Below are 24,522 nucleotides of genomic sequence, written 5' to 3'. Positions count from 1 at the left end.
ATTTTCTTCCATAGGAGTCCATTGTGTGGTTTTCACCAGAAAAGTTTCTGTGTCCATTTTTGAAACGTACAAATATTCCTCTATAATCTGCAGAACTACGAATTCCAATTTACTCACCTGTTATCAGGAGAGAACCCAGGGCTGCATATTTTAGCCCAGCACTGACCCTGAAAAGTAATTCTGAGCATACTTACCAGTAACTTGTATTTACTTCCATAGGAATCCATTGTGTGGTTTTCACCAGAAAAGTTTCTAAGTGTCCAGTTTTGAAACGTACAAATATTCCTCTAAAATCAGCCGAACTACGAATTCAAATTTACTCACCTGTTATCAGGAGAGAACCCAGTGCTGCATCTTTTAGACCAGCACTGACCCTGAAAAGTAATTCTAAGCGTACTTAACAGTAATTTGTATTTCCTTCCATAGGAATCCATTGTGTGGTTTTCACCAGAAAAGGTTCTAAGTGTCCATTTTTGAAACGTACAAATAGTCCTCTAAAATCAGCCGAACTACGAATTCCAATTTACTCACCTGTTATCAGGAGAGAACCCAGGGCTGCATCTGTTAGCCCAGCACTGACCCTGAAAAGTAATTCTAACTGTACTTACCAGTAACTTGTATTTCCTTCCATAGGAATCCATTGTGTGGTTTTCACCAGAAAAGTTTCTAAGTGCCCATTTTTGAAACGTACAAATATTCCTCTAAAGTCAGCAGAACTACGAATTCCAATTTACTCACCTGTTATCAGGAGAGAACCCAGGGCTGCATCTGTTAGCTCAGCACTGACCATGAAAAGTAATTCTAAGCATACTTACCAGTAACTTGTATTTCCTTCCATAGGAATCCATTGTGTGGTTTTCACCAGAAAAGTTTCTAAGTGTTCATTTTTGAAACTTACAAATATTCCTCTAAAATCAGCCGAACTACGAATTCCAATTTACTCACCTGTTATCAGGAGAGAACCCAGTGCTGCATCTTTTAGACCAGCACTGACCCTGAAAAGTAATTCTAAGCGTACTTACCAGTAACTTGTATTTCCTTCCATAGGAATCCATTGTGTGGTTTTCACCAGAAAAGTTTCTTTGTCCATTTTTGAAACGTACAAATATTCCTCTAAAATCAGCAGAACTAGGAATTCCAATTTACTCACCTGTTATCAGGAGAGAACCCAGGGCTGCATATTTTAGACCAGCACTGACCCTGAAAAGTAATTCTAAGCGTACTTACTAGTAACTTGTATTTCCTTCCACAGGAATCCATTGTGTGGTTTTCACCAGAAAAGTTTCTAAGTGTCCATTTTTGAAACGTACAAATATTCCTCTAAAATCAGCAGAACTACGAATTCCAATTTACTCACCTGTTATCAGGAGAGAACCCAGGGCTGCATCTGTTAGCCCAGCACTGACCCTGAAAAGTAATTCTAAGCGTACTTACCAGTAACTTGTATTTCCTTCCATAGGAATCCATTGTGTGGTTTTCACCAGAAAAGTTTCTAAGTGTCCATTTTTGAAACGTACAAATATTCCTCTAAAATCAGCCAAACTACGAATTCCAATTTACTCACCTTTGATCAGGAGAGAACCCAGTGCTGCATCTTTTAGACCAGCACTGACCCTGAAAAGTAATTCTAAGCGTACTTACCAGTAACTTGTATTTTCTTCCATAGGAATCCATTGTGTGGTTTTCACCAGAAAAGTTTCTGTGTCCATTTTTGAAACGTACAAATATTCCTCTATAATCTGCAGAACTACGAATTCCAATTTACTCACCTGTTATCAGGAGAGAACCCAGGGCTGCATATTTTAGCCCAGCACTGACCCTGAAAAGTAATTCTAAGCGTACTTACTAGTAACTTGTATTTCCTTCCACAGGAATCCATTGTGTGGTTTTCACCAGAAAAGTTTCTAATTGACCATTTTTGAAACGTACAAATATTCCTCTAAAATCAGCAGAACTACGAATTCCAATTTACTCACCTGTTATCAGGAGAGAACCCAGGGCTGCATCTGTTAGCCCAGCACTGACCCTGAAAAGTAATTCTAAGCATACTTACCAGTAACTTGTATTTCCTTCCATAGGAATCCATTGTGTGGTTTTCACCAGAAAAGTTTCCAAGTGTCCATTTTTGAAACATACAAATATTCCTCTAAAATCAGCCGAACTACGAATTCCAATTTACTCACCTGTTATCAGGAGAGAACCCAGTGCTGCATCTTTTAGACCAGCACTGACCCTGAAAAGTAATTCTAAGCGTACTTACCAGTAACTTGTATTTCCTTCCATAGGAATCCATTGTGTGGTTTTCACCAGAAAAGTTTCTAAGTGTCCATTTTTGAAACGTACAAATATTCCTCTAAAATCAGCAGAACTACGAATTCCAATTTACTCACCTGTTATTAGGAGAGAACCCAGGGCTGCATCTGTTAGCTCAGCACTGACCATGAAAAGTAATTCTAAGCATACTTACCAGTAACTTGTATTTCCTTCCATAGGAATCCATTGTGTGGTTTTCACCAGAAAAGTTTCTAAGTGTTCATTTTTGAAACGTACAAATATTCCTCTAAAATCAGCTGAACTACGAATTCCAATTTACTCACCTGTTATCAGGAGAGAACCCAGTGCTGCATCTTTTAGACCAGCACTGACCCTGAAAAGTAATTCTAAGCGTACTTACCAGTAACTTGTATTTCCTTCCATAGGAATCCATTGTGTGGTTTTCACCAGAAAAGTTTCTTTGTCCATTTTTGAAACGTACAAATATTCCTCTAAAATCAGCAGAACTACGAATTCCAATTTACTCACCTGTTATCAGGAGAGAACCCAGGGCTGCATATTTAAGCCCAGCACTGACCCTGAAAAGTAATTCTAAGCGTACTTACTAGTAACTTGTATTTCCTTCCACAGGAATCCATTGTGTGGTTTTCACCAGAAAAGTTTCTAAGTGTCCATTTTTGAAACATACAAATATTCCTCTAAAATCAGCAGAACTATGAATTCCAATGTACTCACCTGTTATCAGGAGAGAACCGAGGGCTGCATCTGTTAGCCCAGCACTGACCCTGAAAAGTAATTCTAAGCATACTTACCAGTAACTTGTATTTCCTTCCATAGGAATCCATTGTGTGGTTTTCATCAGAAAAGTTTCTAAGTGTCCATTTTTGAAACGTACAAATAGTCCTCTAAAATCAGCCGAACTACGAATTCCAATTTACTCACCTGTTATCAGGAGAGAACCCAGGGCTGCATCTGTTAGCCCAGCACTGACCCTGAAAAGTAATTCTAAGTGTACTTACCAGTAACTTGTATTTTCTTCCATAGGAATCCATTGTGTGGTTTTCACCAGAAAAGTTTCTAAGTGTCCATTTTTGAAACGTACAAATATTCCTCTAAAATCAGCAAAACTACGAATTCCAATTTACTCACCTGTTATCAGGAGAGAACCCAGGGCTGCATCAGTTAGCTCAGCACTGACCATGAAAAGTAATTCTAAGCATACTTACCAGTAACTTGTATTTCCTTCCATAGGAATCCATTGTGTGGTTTTCACCAGAAATGTTTCTAAGTGTCCATTTTTGAAACGTACAAATATTCCTCTAAAATCAGCCGAACTACGAATTCCAATTTACTCACCTGTTATCAGGAGAGAACCCAGTGCTGCATCTTTTAGACCAGCACTGACCCTGAAAAGTAATTCTAAGCGTACTTACCAGTAACTTGTATTTTCTTCCATAGGAATCCATTGTGTGGTTTTCACCAGAAAAGTTTCTGTGTCCATTTTTGAAACGTACAAATATTCCTCTAAAATCTGCAGAACTACGAATTCCAATTTACTCACCTGTTATCAGGAGAGAACCCAGGGCTGCATATTTTAGCCCAGCACTGACCCTGAAAAGTAATTCTAAGCGCACTTACTAGTAACTTGTATTTCCTTCCACAGGAATCCATTGTGTGGTTTTCACCAGAAAAGTTTCTAAGTGTCCATTTTTGAAACGTACAAATATTCCTCTAAAATCAGCAGAACTATGAATTCCAATTTACTCACCTGTTATCAGGAGAGAACCCAGGGCTGCATCTGTTAGCCCAGCACTGACCCTGAAAAGTAATTCTAAGCATACTTACCAGTAACTTGTATTTCCTTCCATAGGAATCCATTGTGTGGTTTTCACCAGAAAAGTTTCCAAGTGTCCATTTTTGAAACATACAAATATTCCTCTAAAATAAGCCGAACTACGAATTCCAATTTACTCACCTGTTATCAGGAGAGAACCCAGGGCTGCATCTGTTAGCTCAGCACTGACCATGAAAAGTAATTCTAAGCATACTTACCAGTAACTTGTATTTCCTTCGATAGGAATCCATTGTGTGGTTTTCACCAGAAAAGTTTCTAAGTGTTCATTTTTGAAACTTACAAATATTCCTCTAAAATCAGCCGAACTACGAATTCCAATTTACTCACCTGTTATCAGGAGAGAACCCAGTGCTGCATCTTTTAGACCAGCACTGACCCTGAAAAGTAATTCTAAGCGTACTTACCAGTAACTTGTATTTCCTTCCATAGGAATCCATTGTGTGGTTTTCACCAGAAAAGTTTCTTTGTCCATTTTTGAAACGTACAAATATTCCTCTAAAATCAGCAGAACTAGGAGTTCCAATTTACTCACCTGTTATCAGGAGAGAACCCAGGGCTGCATATTTTAGACCAGCACTGACCCTGAAAAGTAATTCTAAGCGTACTTACTAGTAACTTGTATTTCCTTCCACAGGAATCCATTGTGTGGTTTTCACCAGAAAAGTTTCTAAGTGTCCATTTTTGAAACGTACAAATATTCCTCTAAAATCAGCAGAACTACGAATTCCAATTTACTCACCTGTTATCAGGAGAGAACCCAGGGCTGCATCTGTTAGCCCAGCACTGACCCTGAAAAGTAATTCTAAGCGTACTTACCAGTAACTTGTATTTCCTTCCATAGGAATCCATTGTGTGGTTTTCACCAGAAAAGTTTCTAAGTGTCCATTTTTGAAACGTACAAATATTCCTCTAAAATCAGCCGAACTACGAATTCCAATTTACTCACCTTTTATCAGGAGAGAACCCAGTGCTGCATCTTTTAGACCAGCACTGACCCTGAAAAGTAATTCTAAGCGTACTTACCAGTAACTTGTATTTTCTTCCATAGGAGTCCATTGTGTGGTTTTCACCAGAAAAGTTTCTGTGTCCATTTTTGAAACGTACAAATATTCCTCTATAATCTGCAGAACTACGAATTCCAATTTACTCACCTGTTATCAGGAGAGAACCCAGGGCTGCATATTTTAGCCCAGCACTGACCCTGAAAAGTAATTCTGAGCATACTTACCAGTAACTTGTATTTACTTCCATAGGAATCCATTGTGTGGTTTTCACCAGAAAAGTTTCTAAGTGTCCAGTTTTGAAACGTACAAATATTCCTCTAAAATCAGCCGAACTACGAATTCAAATTTACTCACCTGTTATCAGGAGAGAACCCAGTGCTGCATCTTTTAGACCAGCACTGACCCTGAAAAGTAATTCTAAGCGTACTTAACAGTAATTTGTATTTCCTTCCATAGGAATCCATTGTGTGGTTTTCACCAGAAAAGGTTCTAAGTGTCCATTTTTGAAACGTACAAATAGTCCTCTAAAATCAGCCGAACTACGAATTCCAATTTACTCACCTGTTATCAGGAGAGAACCCAGGGCTGCATCTGTTAGCCCAGCACTGACCCTGAAAAGTAATTCTAACTGTACTTACCAGTAACTTGTATTTCCTTCCATAGGAATCCATTGTGTGGTTTTCACCAGAAAAGTTTCTAAGTGCCCATTTTTGAAACGTACAAATATTCCTCTAAAGTCAGCAGAACTACGAATTCCAATTTACTCACCTGTTATCAGGAGAGAACCCAGGGCTGCATCTGTTAGCTCAGCACTGACCATGAAAAGTAATTCTAAGCATACTTACCAGTAACTTGTATTTCCTTCCATAGGAATCCATTGTGTGGTTTTCACCAGAAAAGTTTCTAAGTGTTCATTTTTGAAACTTACAAATATTCCTCTAAAATCAGCCGAACTACGAATTCCAATTTACTCACCTGTTATCAGGAGAGAACCCAGTGCTGCATCTTTTAGACCAGCACTGACCCTGAAAAGTAATTCTAAGCGTACTTACCAGTAACTTGTATTTCCTTCCATAGGAATCCATTGTGTGGTTTTCACCAGAAAAGTTTCTTTGTCCATTTTTGAAACGTACAAATATTCCTCTAAAATCAGCAGAACTAGGAATTCCAATTTACTCACCTGTTATCAGGAGAGAACCCAGGGCTGCATATTTTAGACCAGCACTGACCCTGAAAAGTAATTCTAAGCGTACTTACTAGTAACTTGTATTTCCTTCCACAGGAATCCATTGTGTGGTTTTCACCAGAAAAGTTTCTAAGTGTCCATTTTTGAAACGTACAAATATTCCTCTAAAATCAGCAGAACTACGAATTCCAATTTACTCACCTGTTATCAGGAGAGAACCCAGGGCTGCATCTGTTAGCCCAGCACTGACCCTGAAAAGTAATTCTAAGCGTACTTACCAGTAACTTGTATTTCCTTCCATAGGAATCCATTGTGTGGTTTTCACCAGAAAAGTTTCTAAGTGTCCATTTTTGAAACGTACAAATATTCCTCTAAAATCAGCCAAACTACGAATTCCAATTTACTCACCTTTGATCAGGAGAGAACCCAGTGCTGCATCTTTTAGACCAGCACTGACCCTGAAAAGTAATTCTAAGCGTACTTACCAGTAACTTGTATTTTCTTCCATAGGAATCCATTGTGTGGTTTTCACCAGAAAAGTTTCTGTGTCCATTTTTGAAACGTACAAATATTCCTCTATAATCTGCAGAACTACGAATTCCAATTTACTCACCTGTTATCAGGAGAGAACCCAGGGCTGCATATTTTAGCCCAGCACTGACCCTGAAAAGTAATTCTAAGCGTACTTACTAGTAACTTGTATTTCCTTCCACAGGAATCCATTGTGTGGTTTTCACCAGAAAAGTTTCTAATTGACCATTTTTGAAACGTACAAATATTCCTCTAAAATCAGCAGAACTACGAATTCCAATTTACTCACCTGTTATCAGGAGAGAACCCAGGGCTGCATCTGTTAGCCCAGCACTGACCCTGAAAAGTAATTCTAAGCATACTTACCAGTAACTTGTATTTCCTTCCATAGGAATCCATTGTGTGGTTTTCACCAGAAAAGTTTCCAAGTGTCCATTTTTGAAACATACAAATATTCCTCTAAAATCAGCCGAACTACGAATTCCAATTTACTCACCTGTTATCAGGAGAGAACCCAGTGCTGCATCTTTTAGACCAGCACTGACCCTGAAAAGTAATTCTAAGAGTACTTACCAGTAACTTGTATTTCCTTCCATAGGAATCCATTGTGTGGTTTTCACCAGAAAAGTTTCTAAGTGTCCATTTTTGAAACGTACAAATATTCCTCTAAAATCAGCAGAACTACGAATTCCAATTTACTCACCTGTTATTAGGAGAGAACCCAGGGCTGCATCTGTTAGCTCAGCACTGACCATGAAAAGTAATTCTAAGCATACTTACCAGTAACTTGTATTTCCTTCCATAGGAATCCATTGTGTGGTTTTCACCAGAAAAGTTTCTAAGTGTTCATTTTTGAAACGTACAAATATTCCTCTAAAATCAGCTGAACTACGAATTCCAATTTACTCACCTGTTATCAGGAGAGAACCCAGTGCTGCATCTTTTAGACCAGCACTGACCCTGAAAAGTAATTCTAAGCGTACTTACCAGTAACTTGTATTTCCTTCCATAGGAATCCATTGTGTGGTTTTCACCAGAAAAGTTTCTTTGTCCATTTTTGAAACGTACAAATATTCCTCTAAAATCAGCAGAACTACGAATTCCAATTTACTCACCTGTTATCAGGAGAGAACCCAGGGCTGCATATTTAAGCCCAGCACTGACCCTGAAAAGTAATTCTAAGCGTACTTACTAGTAACTTGTATTTCCTTCCACAGGAATCCATTGTGTGGTTTTCACCAGAAAAGTTTCTAAGTGTCCATTTTTGAAACATACAAATATTCCTCTAAAATCAGCAGAACTATGAATTCCAATGTACTCACCTGTTATCAGGAGAGAACCGAGGGCTGCATCTGTTAGCCCAGCACTGACCCTGAAAAGTAATTCTAAGCATACTTACCAGTAACTTGTATTTCCTTCCATAGGAATCCATTGTGTGGTTTTCATCAGAAAAGTTTCTAAGTGTCCATTTTTGAAACGTACAAATAGTCCTCTAAAATCAGCCGAACTACGAATTCCAATTTACTCACCTGTTATCAGGAGAGAACCCAGGGCTGCATCTGTTAGCCCAGCACTGACCCTGAAAAGTAATTCTAAGTGTACTTACCAGTAACTTGTATTTTCTTCCATAGGAATCCATTGTGTGGTTTTCACCAGAAAAGTTTCTAAGTGTCCATTTTTGAAACGTACAAATATTCCTCTAAAATCAGCAAAACTACGAATTCCAATTTACTCACCTGTTATCAGGAGAGAACCCAGGGCTGCATCAGTTAGCTCAGCACTGACCATGAAAAGTAATTCTAAGCATACTTACCAGTAACTTGTATTTCCTTCCATAGGAATCCATTGTGTGGTTTTCACCAGAAATGTTTCTAAGTGTCCATTTTTGAAACGTACAAATATTCCTCTAAAATCAGCCGAACTACGAATTCCAATTTACTCACCTGTTATCAGGAGAGAACCCAGTGCTGCATCTTTTAGACCAGCACTGACCCTGAAAAGTAATTCTAAGCGTACTTACCAGTAACTTGTATTTTCTTCCATAGGAATCCATTGTGTGGTTTTCACCAGAAAAGTTTCTGTGTCCATTTTTGAAACGTACAAATATTCCTCTAAAATCTGCAGAACTACGAATTCCAATTTACTCACCTGTTATCAGGAGAGAACCCAGGGCTGCATATTTTAGCCCAGCACTGACCCTGAAAAGTAATTCTAAGCGCACTTACTAGTAACTTGTATTTCCTTCCACAGGAATCCATTGTGTGGTTTTCACCAGAAAAGTTTCTAAGTGTCCATTTTTGAAACGTACAAATATTCCTCTAAAATCAGCAGAACTATGAATTCCAATTTACTCACCTGTTATCAGGAGAGAACCCAGGGCTGCATCTGTTAGCCCAGCACTGACCCTGAAAAGTAATTCTAAGCATACTTACCAGTAACTTGTATTTCCTTCCATAGGAATCCATTGTGTGGTTTTCACCAGAAAAGTTTCCAAGTGTCCATTTTTGAAACATACAAATATTCCTCTAAAATAAGCCGAACTACGAATTCCAATTTACTCACCTGTTATCAGGAGAGAACCCAGTGCTGCATCTTTTAGACCAGCACTGACCCTGAAAAGTAATTCTAAGCGTACTTACCAGTAACTTGTATTTACTTCCATAGGAATCCATTGTGTGGTTTTCACCAGAAAAGTTTCTAAGTGTCCATTTTTGAAACGTACAAATATTCCTCTAAAATCAGCAGAACTACGAATTCCAATTTACTCACCTGTTATCAGGAGAGAACCCAGGGCTGCATCTGTTAGCTCAGCACTGACCATGAAAAGTAATTCTAAGCATACTTACCAGTAACTTGTATTTCCTTCCATAGGAATCCATTGTGTGGTTTTCACCAGAAAAGTTTCTAAGTGTTCATTTTTGAAACGTACAAATATTCCTCAAAAATCAGCCGAACTACGAATTCCAATTTACTCACCTGTTATCAGGAGAGAACCCAGTGCTGCATCTTTTAGACCAGCACTGACCCTGAAAAGTAATTCTAAGCGTACTTACCAGTAACTTGTATTTCCTTCCATAGGAATCCATTGTGTGGTTTTCACCAGAAAAGTTTCTTTGTCCATTTTTGAAACGTACAAATATTCCTCTAAAATCATCAGAACTACGAATTCCAATTTACTCACCTGTTATCAGGAGAGAACCCAGGGCTGCATATTTTAGCCCAGCACTGACCCTGACAAGTAATTCTAAGCGTACTTACCAGTAACTTGTATTTCCTTTCATAGGAATCCATTGTGTGGTTTTTACCAGATAAGTTTCTAAGTGTCCATTTTTGAAACATACAAATATTCCTCTAAAATCAGCAGAACTACGAATTCCAATTTACTCACCTGTTATCAGGAGAGAACCCAGGGCTGCATCTGTTAGCTCAGCACTGACCATGAAAAGTAATTCTAAGCATACTTACCAGTAACTTGTATTTCCTTCCATAGGAATCCATTGTGTGGTTTTCACCAGAAATGTTTCTGTGTCCATTTTTGAAACGTACAAATATTCCTCTAAAATCAGCTGAACTACGAATTCAAATTTACTCACCTGTTATCAGGAGAGAACCCAGTGCTGCATCTGTTAGACCAGCACTGACCCTGAAAAGTAATTCTAAGCGTACTTACCAGTAATTTGTATTTCCTTCCATAGGAATCCATTGTGTGGTTTTCACCAGAAAAGTTTCTAAGTGTCCATTTTTGAAACGTACAAATAGTCCTCTAAAATCAGCCGAACTACGAATTCCAATTTACTCACCTGTTATCAGGAGAGAACACAGGGCTGCATCTGTTAGCCCAGCACTGACCCTGAAAAGTAATTCTAAGTGTACTTACCAGTAACTTGTATTTCCTTCCATAGGAATCCATTCTGTGGTTTTCACCAGAAATGTTTCTAAGTGTCCATTTTTGAAACGTACAAATATTCCTCTAAAATCAGCAGAACTACGAATTCCAATTTACTCACCTGTTATCAGGAGAGAACCCAGGGCTGCATCTGTTAGCTCAGCACTGACCCTGAAAAGTAATTCTAAGCGTACTTACCAGTAACTTGTATTTCCTTCTATAGGAATCCATTGTGTGGTTTTCACCAGAAAAGTTTCTGTGTCCATTTTTGAAACGTACAAATATTCCTCTAAAATCAGCAGAACTACGAATTCCAATTTACTCACCTGTTATCAGGAGAGAACCCAGGGCTGCATATTTTAGCCCAGCAATGACCCTGAAAAGTAATTCTAAGCATACTTACTAGTAACTTGTATTTCCTTCCACAGGAATCCATTGTGTGGTTTTCACCAGAAAAGTTTCTAAGTGTCCATTTTTGAAACGTACAAATATTCCTCTAAAATCAGCAGAACTACGAATTCCAATTTACTCACCTGTTATCAGGAGAGAACCCAGGGCTGCATCTGTTAGCCCAGCACTGACCCTGAAAAGTAATTCTAAGCGTACTTACCAGTAACTTGTATTTCCTTCCATAGGAATCCATTGTGTGGTTTTCACCAGAAAAGTTACTGTGTCCATTTTTGAAACGTACAAATATTCCTCTAAAATCAGCCAAACTACGAATTCCAATTTACTCACCTGTTATCAGGAGAGAACCCAGTGCTGCATATTTTAGCCCAGCCCTGACCCTGAAAAGTAATTGTAAGCGTACTTACTAGTAACTTGTATTTCCTTCCATAGGAATCCATTGTGTGGTTTTCACCAGAAAAGTTTCTAAGTGTCCATTTTTGAAACGTACAAATATTCCTCTAAAATCAGCAGAACTACAAATTGCAATTTACTCACCTGTTATCAGGAGAGAACCCAGGGCTGCATCTGTTAGCCCAGCACTGACCCTGAAAAGTAATTCTAAGCGTACTTACCAGTAATTTGTATTTCCTTCCATAGGAATCCATTGTGTGGTTTTCACCAGAAAAGTTTCTAAGTGTCCATTTTTGAAACGTACAAATAGTCCTCTAAAATCAGCCGAACTACGAATTCCAATTTACTCACCTGTTATCAGGAGAGAACACAGGGCTGCATCTGTTAGCCCAGCACTGACCCTGAAAAGTAATTCTAAGTGTACTTACCAGTAACTTGTATTTCCTTCCATAGGAATCCATTCTGTGGTTTTCACCAGAAAAGTTTCTAAGTGTCCATTTTTGAAACGTACAAATATTCCTCTAAAATCAGCAGAACTACGAATTCCAATTTACTCACCTGTTATCAGGAGAGAACCCAGGGCTGCATCTGTTAGCTCAGCACTGACCCTGAAAAGTAATTCTAAGCGTACTTACCAGTAACTTGTATTTCCTTCTATAGGAATCCATTGTGTGGTTTTCACCAGAAAAGTTTCTGTGTCCATTTTTGAAACGTACAAATATTCCTCTAAAATCAGCAGAACTACGAATTCCAATTTACTCACCTGTTATCAGGAGAGAACCCAGGGCTGCATATTTTAGCCCAGCACTGACCCTGAAAAGTAATTCTAAGCGTACTTACTAGTAACTTGTTTTTCCTTCCACAGGAATCCATTGTGTGGTTTTCACCAGAAAAGTTTCTACGTGTCCATTTTTGAAACGTACAAATATTCCTCTAAAATCAGCAGAACTACGAATTCCAATTTACTCACCTGTTATCAGGAGAGAACCCAGGGCTGCATCTGTTAGCCCAGCACTGACCCTGAAAAGTAATTCTAAGCGTACTTACCAGTAACTTGTATTTCCTTCCATAGGAATCCATTGTGTGGTTTTCACCAGAAAAGTTACTGTGTCCATTTTTGAAACGTACAAATATTCCTCTAAAATCAGCCGAACTACGAATTCCAATTTACTCACCTGTTATCAGGAGAGAACCCAGTGCTGCATATTTTAACCCAGCCCTGACCCTGAAAAGTAATTGTAAGCGTACTTACTAGTAACTTGTATTTCCTTCCATAGGAATCCATTGTGTGGTTTTCACCAGAAAAGTTTCTAAGTGTCCATTTTTGAAACGTACAAATATTCCTCTAAAATCAGCAGAACTACAAATTGCAATTTACTCACCTGTTATCAGGAGAGAACCCAGGGCTGCATCTGTTAGCCCAGCACTGACCCTGAAAAGTAATTCTAAGCATACTTACCAGTAACTTGTATTTCCTTCCATAGGAATCCATTGTGTGGTTTTCACCAGAAACGTTTCTGTGTTCATTTTTGAAACGTACAAATATTCCTCTAAAATCAGCCGAACTACGAATTCAAATTTACTCACCTGTTATCAGGAGAGAACCCAGTGCTGCATCTTTTAGACCAGCACTGACCCTGAAAAGTAATTCTAAGCGTACTTACCAGTAATTTGTATTTCCTTCCATAGGAATCCATTGTGTGATTTTCACCAGAAAAGTTTCTAAGTGTCCATTTTTGAAACGTACAAATAGTCCTCTAAAATCAGCCGAACTACGAATTCCAATTTACTCACCTGTTATCAGGAGAGAACACAGGGCTGCATCTGTTAGCCCAGCACTGACCCTGAAAAGTAATTCTAAGTGTACTTACCAGTAACTTGTATTTCCTTCCATAGGAATCAATTGTGTGGTTTTCACCAGAAAAGTTTCTAAGTGTCCATTTTTGAAACGTACAAATATTCCTCTAAAATCAGCAGAACTACGAATTCCAATTTACTCACCTGTTATCAGGAGAGAACCCAGGGCTGCATCTGTTAGCTCAGCACTGACCCTGAAAAGTAATTCTAAGCGTACTTACCAGTAACTTGTATTTCCTTCCATAGGAATCCATTGTGTGGTTTTCACCAGAAAAGTTTCTGTGTCCATTTTTGAAACGTACAAATATTCCTCTAAAATCAGCAGAACTACGAATTCCAATTTACTCACCTGTTATCAGGAGAGAACCCAGGGCTGCATATTTAGGCCCAGCACTGACCCTGAAAAGTAATTCTAAGCGTACTTACTAGTAACTTGTATTTCCTTCCACAGGAATCCATTGTGTGGTTTTCACCAGAAAAGTTTCTAAGTGTCCATTTTTTAAACGTACAAATATTCCTCTAAAATCAGCAGAACTACGAATTCCAATTTACTCACCTGTTATCAGGAGAGAACCCAGGGCTGCATCTGTTAGCCCAGCACTGACCCTGAAAAGTAATTCTAAGTGTACTTACCAGTAACTTGTATTTTCTTCCATAGGAATCCATTCTGTGGTTTTCACCAGAAAAGTTTCTAAGTGTCCATTTTTGAAACGTACAAATATTCCTCTAAAATCAGCAGAACTACGAATTCCAATTTACTCACCTGTTATCAGGAGAGAACCCAGGGCTGCATCAGTTAGCTCAGCACTGACCATGAAAAGTAATTCTAAGCATACTTACCAGTAACTTGTATTTCCTTCCATAGGAATCCATTGTGTGGTTTTCACCAGAAAAGTTTCTAAGTGTCCATTTTTGAAATGTACAAATATTCCTCTAAAATCAGCCGAACTACGAATTCCAATTTACTCACCTGTTATCAGGAGAGAACCCAGTGCTTCATCTTTTAGACCAGCACTGACCCTGAAAAGTAATTCTAAGCGTACTTACCAGTAACTTGTATTTCCTTCCGTAGGAATCCATTGTGTGGTTTTCACCAGATAAGTTTCTAAGTGTCCAATTTTGAAATGTACAAATATTCCTCTAAAATCAGCCGATCTACGAATTCCGATTTACTCACCTGTTATCAGGAGAGAACCCAGGGCTGCATATTTTAGCCTAGCACTGACCCTGAAAAGTAATTCTAAGCGTACTTACTAGTAACTTGTATTTCCTTCCACAGGAATCCATTGTGTGGTTTTCACCAGAAAAGTTTCTAAGTGTCCATTTTTGAAACGTACAAATATTCCTCTAAAATCAGCAGAACTACGAATTCCAATTTACTCACCTGTTATCAGGAGAGAACCCAGGGCTGCATCTGTTAGCCCAGCACTGACCCTGAAAAGTAATTCTGAGCATACTTACCAGTAACTTGTATTTACTTCCATAGGAATCCATTGTGTGGTTTTCACCAGAAAAGTTTCTAAGTGTCCAGTTTTGAAACGTACAAATATTCCTCTAAAATCAGCCGAACTACGAATTCAAATTTACTCACCTGTTATCAGGAGAGAACCCAGTGCTGCATCTTTTAGACCAGCACTGACCCTGAAAAGTAATTCTAAGCGTACTTAACAGTAATTTGTATTTCCTTCCATAGGAATCCATTGTGTGGTTTTCACCAGAAAAGGTTCTAAGTGTCCATTTTTGAAACGTACAAATAGTCCTCTAAAATCAGCCGAACTACGAATTCCAATTTACTCACCTGTTATCAGGAGAGAACCCAGGGCTGCATCTGTTAGCCCAGCACTGACCCTGAAAAGTAATTCTAACTGTACTTACCAGTAACTTGTATTTCCTTCCATAGGAATCCATTGTGTGGTTTTCACCAGAAAAGTTTCTAAGTGCCCATTTTTGAAACGTACAAATATTCCTCTAAAGTCAGCAGAACTACGAATTCCAATTTACTCACCTGTTATCAGGAGAGAACCCAGGGCTGCATCTGTTAGCTCAGCACTGACCATGAAAAGTAATTCTAAGCATACTTACCAGTAACTTGTATTTCCTTCCATAGGAATCCATTGTGTGGTTTTCACCAGAAAAGTTTCTAAGTGTTCATTTTTGAAACTTACAAATATTCCTCTAAAATCAGCCGAACTACGAATTCCAATTTACTCACCTGTTATCAGGAGAGAACCCAGTGCTGCATCTTTTAGACCAGCACTGACCCTGAAAAGTAATTCTAAGCGTACTTACCAGTAACTTGTATTTCCTTCCATAGGAATCCATTGTGTGGTTTTCACCAGAAAAGTTTCTTTGTCCATTTTTGAAACGTACAAATATTCCTCTAAAATCAGCAGAACTAGGAATTCCAATTTACTCACCTGTTATCAGGAGAGAACCCAGGGCTGCATATTTTAGACCAGCACTGACCCTGAAAAGTAATTCTAAGCGTACTTACTAGTAACTTGTATTTCCTTCCACAGGAATCCATTGTGTGGTTTTCACCAGAAAAGTTTCTAAGTGTCCATTTTTGAAACGTACAAATATTCCTCTAAAATCAGCAGAACTACGAATTCCAATTTACTCACCTGTTATCGGGAGAGAACCCAGGGCTGCATCTGTTAGCCCAGCACTGACCCTGAAAAGTAATTCTAAGCGTACTTACCAGTAACTTGTATTTCCTTCCATAGGAATCCATTGTGTGGTTTTCACCAGAAAAGTTTCTAAGTGTCCATTTTTGAAACGTACAAATATTCCTCTAAAATCAGCCGAACTACGAATTCCAATTTACTCACCTTTTATCAGGAGAGAACCCAGTGCTGCATCTTTTAGACCAGCACTGACCCTGAAAAGTAATTCTAAGCGTACTTACCAGTAACTTGTATTTTCTTCCATAGGAATCCATTGTGTGGTTTTCACCAGAAAAGTTTCTGTGTCCATTTTTGAAACGTACAAATATTCCTCTATAATCTGCAGAACTACAAATTCCAATTTACTCACCTGTTATCAGGAGAGAACCCAGGGCTGCATATTTTAGCCCAGCACTGACCCTGAAAAGTAATTCTAAGCGTACTTACTACTAACTTGTATTTCCTTCCACAAGAATCCATTGTGTGGTTTTCACCAGAAAAGTTTCTAATTGACCATTTTTGAAACGTACAAATATTCCTCTAAAATCAGCAGAACTACGAATTCCAATTTACTCACCTGTTATCAGGAGAGAACCCAGGGCTGCATCTGTTAGCCCAGCACTGACCCTGAAAAGTAATTCTGAGCATACTTACCAGTAACTTGTATTTACTTCCATCGGAATCCATTGTGTGGTTTTCACCAGAAAAGTTTCTAAGTGTCCAGTTTTGAAACGTACAAATATTCCTCTAAAATCAGCCGAACTACGAATTCAAATTTACTCACCTGTTATCAGGAGAGAACCCAGTGCTGCATCTTTTAGACCAGCACTGACCCTGAAAAGTAATTCTAAGCGTACTTAACAGTAATTTGTATTTCCTTCCATAGGAATCCATTGTGTGGTTTTCACCAGAAAAGGTTCTAAGTGTCCATTTTTGAAACGTACAAATAGTCCTCTAAAATCAGCCGAACTACGAATTCCAATTTACTCACCTGTTATCAGGAGAGAACCCAGGGCTGCATCTGTTAGCCCAGCACTGACCCTGAAAAGTAATTCTAACTGTACTTACCAGTAACTTGTATTTCCTTCCATAGGAATCCATTGTGTGGTTTTCACCAGAAAAGTTTCTAAGTGCCCATTTTTGAAACGTACAAATATTCCTCTAAAGTCAGCAGAACTACGAATTCCAATTTACTCACCTGTTATCAGGAGAGAACCCAGGGCTGCATCTGTTAGCTCAGCACTGACCATGAAAAGTAATTCTAAGCATACTTACCAGTAACTTGTATTTCCTTCCATAGGAATCCATTGTGTGGTTTTCACCAGAAAAGTTTCTAAGTGTTCATTTTTGAAACTTACAAATATTCCTCTAAAATCAGCCGAACTACGAATTCCAATTTACTCACCTGTTATCAGGAGAGAACCCAGTGCTGCATCTTTTAGACCAGCACTGACCCTGAAAAGTAATTCTAAGCGTACTTACCAGTAACTTGTATTTCCTTCCATAGGAATCCATTGTGTGGTTTTCACCAGAAAAGTTTCTTTGTCCATTTTTGAAACGTACAAATATTCCTCTAAAATCAGCAGAACTAGGAATTCCAATTTACTCACCTGTTATCAGGAGAGAACCCAGGGCTGCATATTTTAGACCAGCACTGACCCTGAAAAGTAATTCTAAGCGTACTTACTAGTAACTTGTATTTCCTTCCACAGGAATCCATTGTGTGGTTTTCACCAGAAAAGTTTCTAAGTGTCCATTTTTGAAACGTACAAATATTCCTCTAAAATCAGCAGAACTACGAATTCCAATTTACTCACCTGTTATCAGGAGAGAACCCAGGGCTGCATCTGTTAGCCCAGCACTGACCCTGAAAAGTAATTCTAAGCGTACTTACCAGTAACTTGTATTTCCTTCTATAGGAATCCATTGTGTGGTTTTCACCAGAAAAGTTTCTAAGTGTCCATTTTTGAAACGTACAAATATTCCTCTAAAATCAGCCGAACTACGAATTCCAATTTACTCACCTTTTATCAGGAGAGAACCCAGTGCTGCATCTTTTAGACCAGCACTGACCCTGAAAAGTAATTCTAAGCGTACTTACCAGTAACTTGTATTTTCTTCCATAGGAATCCATTGTGTGGTTTTCACCAGAAAAGTTTCTGTGTCCATTTTTGAAACGTACAAATATTCCTCTATAATCTGCAGAACTACGAATTCCAATTTACTCACCTGTTATCAGGAGAGAACCCAGGGCTGCATATTTTAGCCCAGCACTGACCCTGAAAAGTAATTCTAAGCGTACTTACTACTAACTTGTATTTCCTTCCACAGGAATCCATTGTGTGGTTTTCACCAGAAAAGTTTCTGTGTCCATTTTTGAAACGTACAAATATTCCTCTATAATCTGCAGAACTACGAATTCCAATTTACTCACCTGTTATCAGGAGAGAACCCAGGGCTGCATATTTTAGCCCAGCACTGACCCTGAAAAGTAATTCTAAGCGTACTTACTACTAACTTGTATTTCCTTCCACAGGAATCCATTGTGTGGTTTTCACCAGAAAAGTTTCTAATTGACCATTTTTGAAACGTACAAATATTCCTCTAAAATCAGCAGAACTACGAATTCCAATTTACTCACCTGTTATCAGGAGAGAACCCAGGGCTGCATCTGTTAGCCCAGCACTGACCCTGAAAAGTAATTCTTAGCGTACTTACCAGTAACTTGTATTTCCTTCCATAGGAATCCATTGTGTGGTTTTCACCAGAAAAGTTTCTTTGTCCATTTTTGAAACGTACAAATATTCCTCTAAAATCAGCAGAACTACGAATTCCAATTTACTCACCTGTTATCAGGAGAGAACCCAGGGCTGCATATTTAAGCCCAGCACTGACCCTGAAAAGTAATTCTAAGCGTACTTACTAGTAACTTGTATTTCCTTCCACAGGAATCCATTGTGTGGTTTTCACCAGAAAAGTTTCTAAGTGTCCATTTTTGAAACATACAAATATTCCTCTAAAATCAGCAGAACTATGAATTCCAATGTACTCACCTGTTATCAGGAGAGAACCCAGGGCTGCATCTGTTAGCCCAGCACTGACCCTGAAAAGTAATTCTAAGCATACTTACCAGTAACTTGTATTTCCTTCCATAGGAATCCATTGTGTGGTTTTCATCAGAAAAGTTTCTAAGTGTCCATTTTTGAAACGTACAAATAGTCCTCTAAAATCAGCCGAACTACGAATTCCAATTTACTTACCTGTTATCAGGACAGAACCCAGGGCTGCATCTGTTAGCCCAGCACTGACCCTGAAAAGTAATTCTAAGTGTACTTACCAGTAACTTGTATTTTCTTCCATAGGAATCCATTGTGTGGTTTTCACCAGAAAAGTTTCTAAGTGTCCATTTTTGAAACGTACAAATATTCCTCTAAAATCAGCAAAACTACGAATTCCAATTTACTCACCTGTTATCAGGAGAGAACCCAGGGCTGCATCAGTTAGCTCAGCACTGACCATGAAAAGTAATTCTAAGCATACTTACCAGTAACTTGTATTTCCTTCCATAGGAATCCATTGTGTGGTTTTCACCAGAAAAGTTTCTAAGTGTCCATTTTTGAAACGTACAAATATTCCTCTAAAATCAGCCGAACTACGAATTCCAATTTACTCACCTGTTATCAGGAGAGAACCCAGCGCTGCATCTTTTAGACCAGCACTGACCCTGAAAAGTAATTCTAAGCGTACTTACCAGTAACTTGTATTTTCTTCCATAGGAATCCATTGTGTGGTTTTTACCAGAAAAGTTTCTGTGTCCATTTTTGAAACGTACAAATATTCCTCTAAAATCTGCAGAACTACGAATTCCAATTTACTCACCTGTTATCAGGAGAGAACCCAGGGCTGCATCTGTTAGCTCAGCACTGACCATGAAAAGTAATTCTAAGCATACTTACCAGTAACTTGTATTTCCTTCCATAGGAATCCATTGTGTGGTTTTCACCAGAAAAGTTTCTAAGTGTTCATTTTTGAAACGTACAAATATTCCTCAAAAATCAGCCGAACTACGAATTCCAATTTACTCACCTGTTATCAGGAGAGAACCCAGTGCTGCATCTTTTAGACCAGCACTGACCCTGAAAAGTAATTCTAAGCGTACTTACCAGTAACTTGTATTTCCTTCCATAGGAATCCATTGTGTGGTTTTCACCAGAAAAGTTTCTTTGTCCATTTTTGAAACGTACAAATATTCCTCTAAAATCAGCAGAACTACGAATTCCAATTTACTCACCTGTTATCAGGAGAGAACCCAGGGCTGCATATTTTAGCCCAGCACTCACCCTGACAAGTAATTCTAAGCGTACTTACCAGTAACTTGTATTTCCTTTCATAGGAATCCATTGTGTGGTTTTTACCAGATAAGTTTCTAAGTGTCCATTTTTGAAACATACAAATATTCCTCTAAAATCAGCAGAACTACGAATTCCAATTTACTCACCTGTTATCAGGAGAGAACCCAGGGCTGCATCTGTTAGCTCAGCACTGACCATGAAAAGTAATTCTAAGCATACTTACCAGTAACTTGTATTTCCTTCCATAGGAATCCATTGTGTGGTTTTCACCAGAAATGTTTCTGTGTCCATTTTTGAAACGTACAAATATTCCTCTAAAATCAGCTGAACTACGAATTCAAATTTACTCACCTGTTATCAGGAGAGAACCCAGTGCTGCATCTGTTAGACCAGCACTGACCCTGAAAAGTAATTCTAAGCGTACTTACCAGTAATTTGTATTTCCTTCCATAGGAATCCATTGTGTGGTTTTCACCAGAAAAGTTTCTAAGTGTCCATTTTTGAAACGTACAAATAGTCCTCTAAAATCAGCCGAACTACGAATTCCAATTTACTCACCTGTTATCAGGAGAGAACACAGGGCTGTATCTGTTAGCCCAGCACTGACCCTGAAAAGTAATTCTAAGTGTACTACCAGTAACTTGTATTTCCTTCCATAGGAATCCATTCTGTGGTTTTCACCAGAAAAGTTTCTAAGTGTCCATTTTTGAAACGTACAAATATTCCTCTAAAATCAGCAGAACTACTTATTCCAATTTACTCACCTGGTATCAGGAGAGAACCCAGGGCTGCATCTGTTAGCTCAGCACTGACCCTGAAAAGTAATTCTAAGCGTACTTACCAGTAACTTGTATTTCCTTCTATAGGAATCCATTGTGTGGTTTTCACCAGAAAAGATTCTGTGTCCATTTTTGAAACGTACAAATATTCCTCTAAAATCAGCAGAACTACGAATTCCAATTTACTCACCTGTTATCAGGAGAGAACCCAGGGCTGCATATTTTAGCCCAGCACTGACCCTGAAAAGTAATTCTAAGCGTACTTACTAGTAACTTGTTTTTCCTTCCACAGGAATCCATTGTGTGGTTTTCACCAGAAAAGTTTCTAAGTGTCCATTTTTGAAACGTACAAATATTCCTCTAAAATCAGCAGAACTACGAATTCCAATTTACTCACCTGTTATCAGGAGAGAACCCAGGGCTGCATCTGTTAGCCCAGCACTGACCCTGAAAAGTAATTCTAAGCGTACTTACCAGTAACTTGTATTTCCTTCCATAGGAATCCATTGTGTGGTTTTCACCAGAAAAGTTACTGTGTCCATTTTTGAAACGTACAAATATTCCTCTAAAATCAGCAGAACTACGAATTCCAATTTACTCACCTGTTATCAGGAGAGAACCCAGGGCTGCATATTTTAGCCCAGCACTGACCCTGAAAAGTAATTCTAAGCGTACTTACTAGTAACTTGTTTTTCCTTCCACAGGAATCCATTGTGTGGTTTTCACCAGAAAAGTTTCTAAGTGTCCATTTTTGAAACGTACAAATATTCCTCTAAAATCAGCAGAACTACGAATTCCAATTTACTCACCTGTTATCAGGAGAGAACCCAGGGCTGCATCTGTTAGCCCAGCACTGACCCTGAAAAGTAATTCTAAGCGTACTTACCAGTAACTTGTATTTCCTTCCATAGGAATCCATTGTGTGGTTTTCACCAGAAAAGTTACTGTGTCCATTTTTGAAACGTACAAATATTCCTCTAAAATCAGCCGAACTACGAATTCCAATTTACTCACCTGTTATCAGGAGAGAACCCAGTGCTGCATATTTTAACCCAGCCCTGACCCTGAAAAGTAATTGTAAGCGTACTTACTAGTAACTTGTATTTCCTTCCATAGGAATCCATTGTGTGGTTTTCACCAGAAAAGTTTCTAAGTGTCCATTTTTGAAACGTACAAATATTCCTCTAAAATCAGCAGAACTACAAATTGCAATTTACTCACCTGTTATCAGGAGAGAACCCAGGGCTGCATCTGTTAGCCCAGCACTGACCCTGAAAAGTAATTCTAAGCATACTTACCAGTAACTTGTATTTCCTTCCATAGGAATCCATTGTGTGGTTTTCACCAGAAACGTTTCTGTGTCCATTTTTGAAACGTACAAATATTCCTCTAAAATCAGCCGAACTACGAATTCAAATTTACTCACCTGTTATCAGGAGAGAACCCAGTGCTGCATCTTTTAGACCAGCACTGACCCTGAAAAGTAATTCTAAGCGTACTTACCAGTAATTTGTATTTCCTTCCATAGGAATCCATTGTGTGGTTTTCACCAGAAAAGTTTCTAAGTGTCCATTTTTTAAACGTACAAAGAGTCCTCTAAAATCAGCCGAACTACGAATTCCAATTTACTCACCTGTTATCAGGAGAGAACACAGGGCTGCATCTGTTAGCCCAGCACTGACCCTGAAAAGTAATTCTAAGTGTACTTACCAGTAACTTGTATTTCCTTCCATAGGAATCAATTGTGTGGTTTTCACCAGAAAAGTTTCTAAGTGTCCATTTTTGAAACGTACAAATATTCCTCTAAAATCAGCAGAACTACGAATTCCAATTTACTCACCTGTTATCAGGAGAGAACCCAGGGCTGCATCTGTTAGCTCAGCACTGACCCTGAAAAGTAATTCTAAGCGTACTTACCAGTAACTTGTATTTCCTTCCATAGGAATCCATTGTGTGGTTTTCACCAGAAAAGTTTCTGTGTCCATTTTTGAAACGTACAAATATTCCTCTAAAATCAGCAGAACTACGAATTCCAATTTACTCACCTGTTATCAGGAGAGAACCCAGGGCTGCATATTTAGGCCCAGCACTGACCCTGAAAAGTAATTCTAAGCGTACTTACTAGTAACTTGTATTTCCTTCCACAGGAATCCATTGTGTGGTTTTCACCAGAAAAGTTTCTAAGTGTCCATTTTTGAAACGTACAAATATTCCTCTAAAATCAGCAGAACTACGAATTCCAATTTACTCACCTGTTATCAGGAGAGAACCCAGGGCTGCATCTGTTAGCCCAGCACTGACCCTGAAAAGTAATTCTAAGTGTACTTACCAGTAACTTGTATTTTCTTCCATAGGAATCCATTCTGTGGTTTTCACCAGAAAAGTTTCTAAGTGTCCATTTTTGAAACGTACAAATATTCCTCTAAAATCAGCAGAACTACGAATTCCAATTTACTCACCTGTTATCAGGAGAGAACCCAGGGCTGCATCAGTTAGCTCAGCACTGACCATGAAAAGTAATTCTAAGCATACTTACCAGTAACTTGTATTTCCTTCCATAGGAATCCATTGTGTGGTTTTCACCAGAAAAGTTTCTAAGTGTCCATTTTTGAAACGTACAAATATTCCTCTAAAATCAGCCGAACTATGAATTCCAATTTACTCACCTGTTATCAGGAGAGAACCCAGTGCTTCATCTTTTAGACCAGCACTGACCCTGAAAAGTAATTCTAAGCGTACTTACCAGTAACTTGTATTTCCTTCCGTAGGAATCCATTGTGTGGTTTTCACCAGATAAGTTTCTAAGTGTCCAATTTTGAAATGTACAAATATTCCTCTAAAATCAGCCGATCTACGAATTCCGATTTACTCACCTGTTATCAGGAGAGAACCCAGGACTGCATATTTTAGCCTAGCACTGACCCTGAAAAGTAATTCTAAGCGTACTTACTAGTAACTTGTATTTCCTTCCACAGGAATCCATTGTGTGGTTTTCACCAGAAAAGTTTCTAAGTGTCCATTTTTGAAACGTACAAATATTCCTCTAAAATCAGCAGAACTACGAATTCCAATTTACTCACCTGTTATCAGGAGAGAACCCAGGGCTGCATCTGTTAGCCCAGCACTGACCCTGAAAAGTAATTCTGAGCATACTTACCAGTAACTTGTATTTACTTCCATAGGAATCCATTGTGTGGTTTTCACCAGAAAAGTTTCTAAGTGTCCAGTTTTGAAACGTACAAATATTCCTCTAAAATCAGCCGAACTACGAATTCAAATTTACTCACCTGTTATCAGGAGAGAACCCAGTGCTGCATCTTTTAGACCAGCA

The sequence above is a fragment of the Triturus cristatus genome, chromosome 1_1 (genome assembly GCF_964204655.1).
Source record: "Triturus cristatus chromosome 1_1, aTriCri1.1, whole genome shotgun sequence".
In the NCBI taxonomy this organism is placed as follows: domain Eukaryota; kingdom Metazoa; phylum Chordata; class Amphibia; order Caudata; family Salamandridae; genus Triturus; species Triturus cristatus.
Note: the sequence above shows the minus strand (reverse complement) of the source record.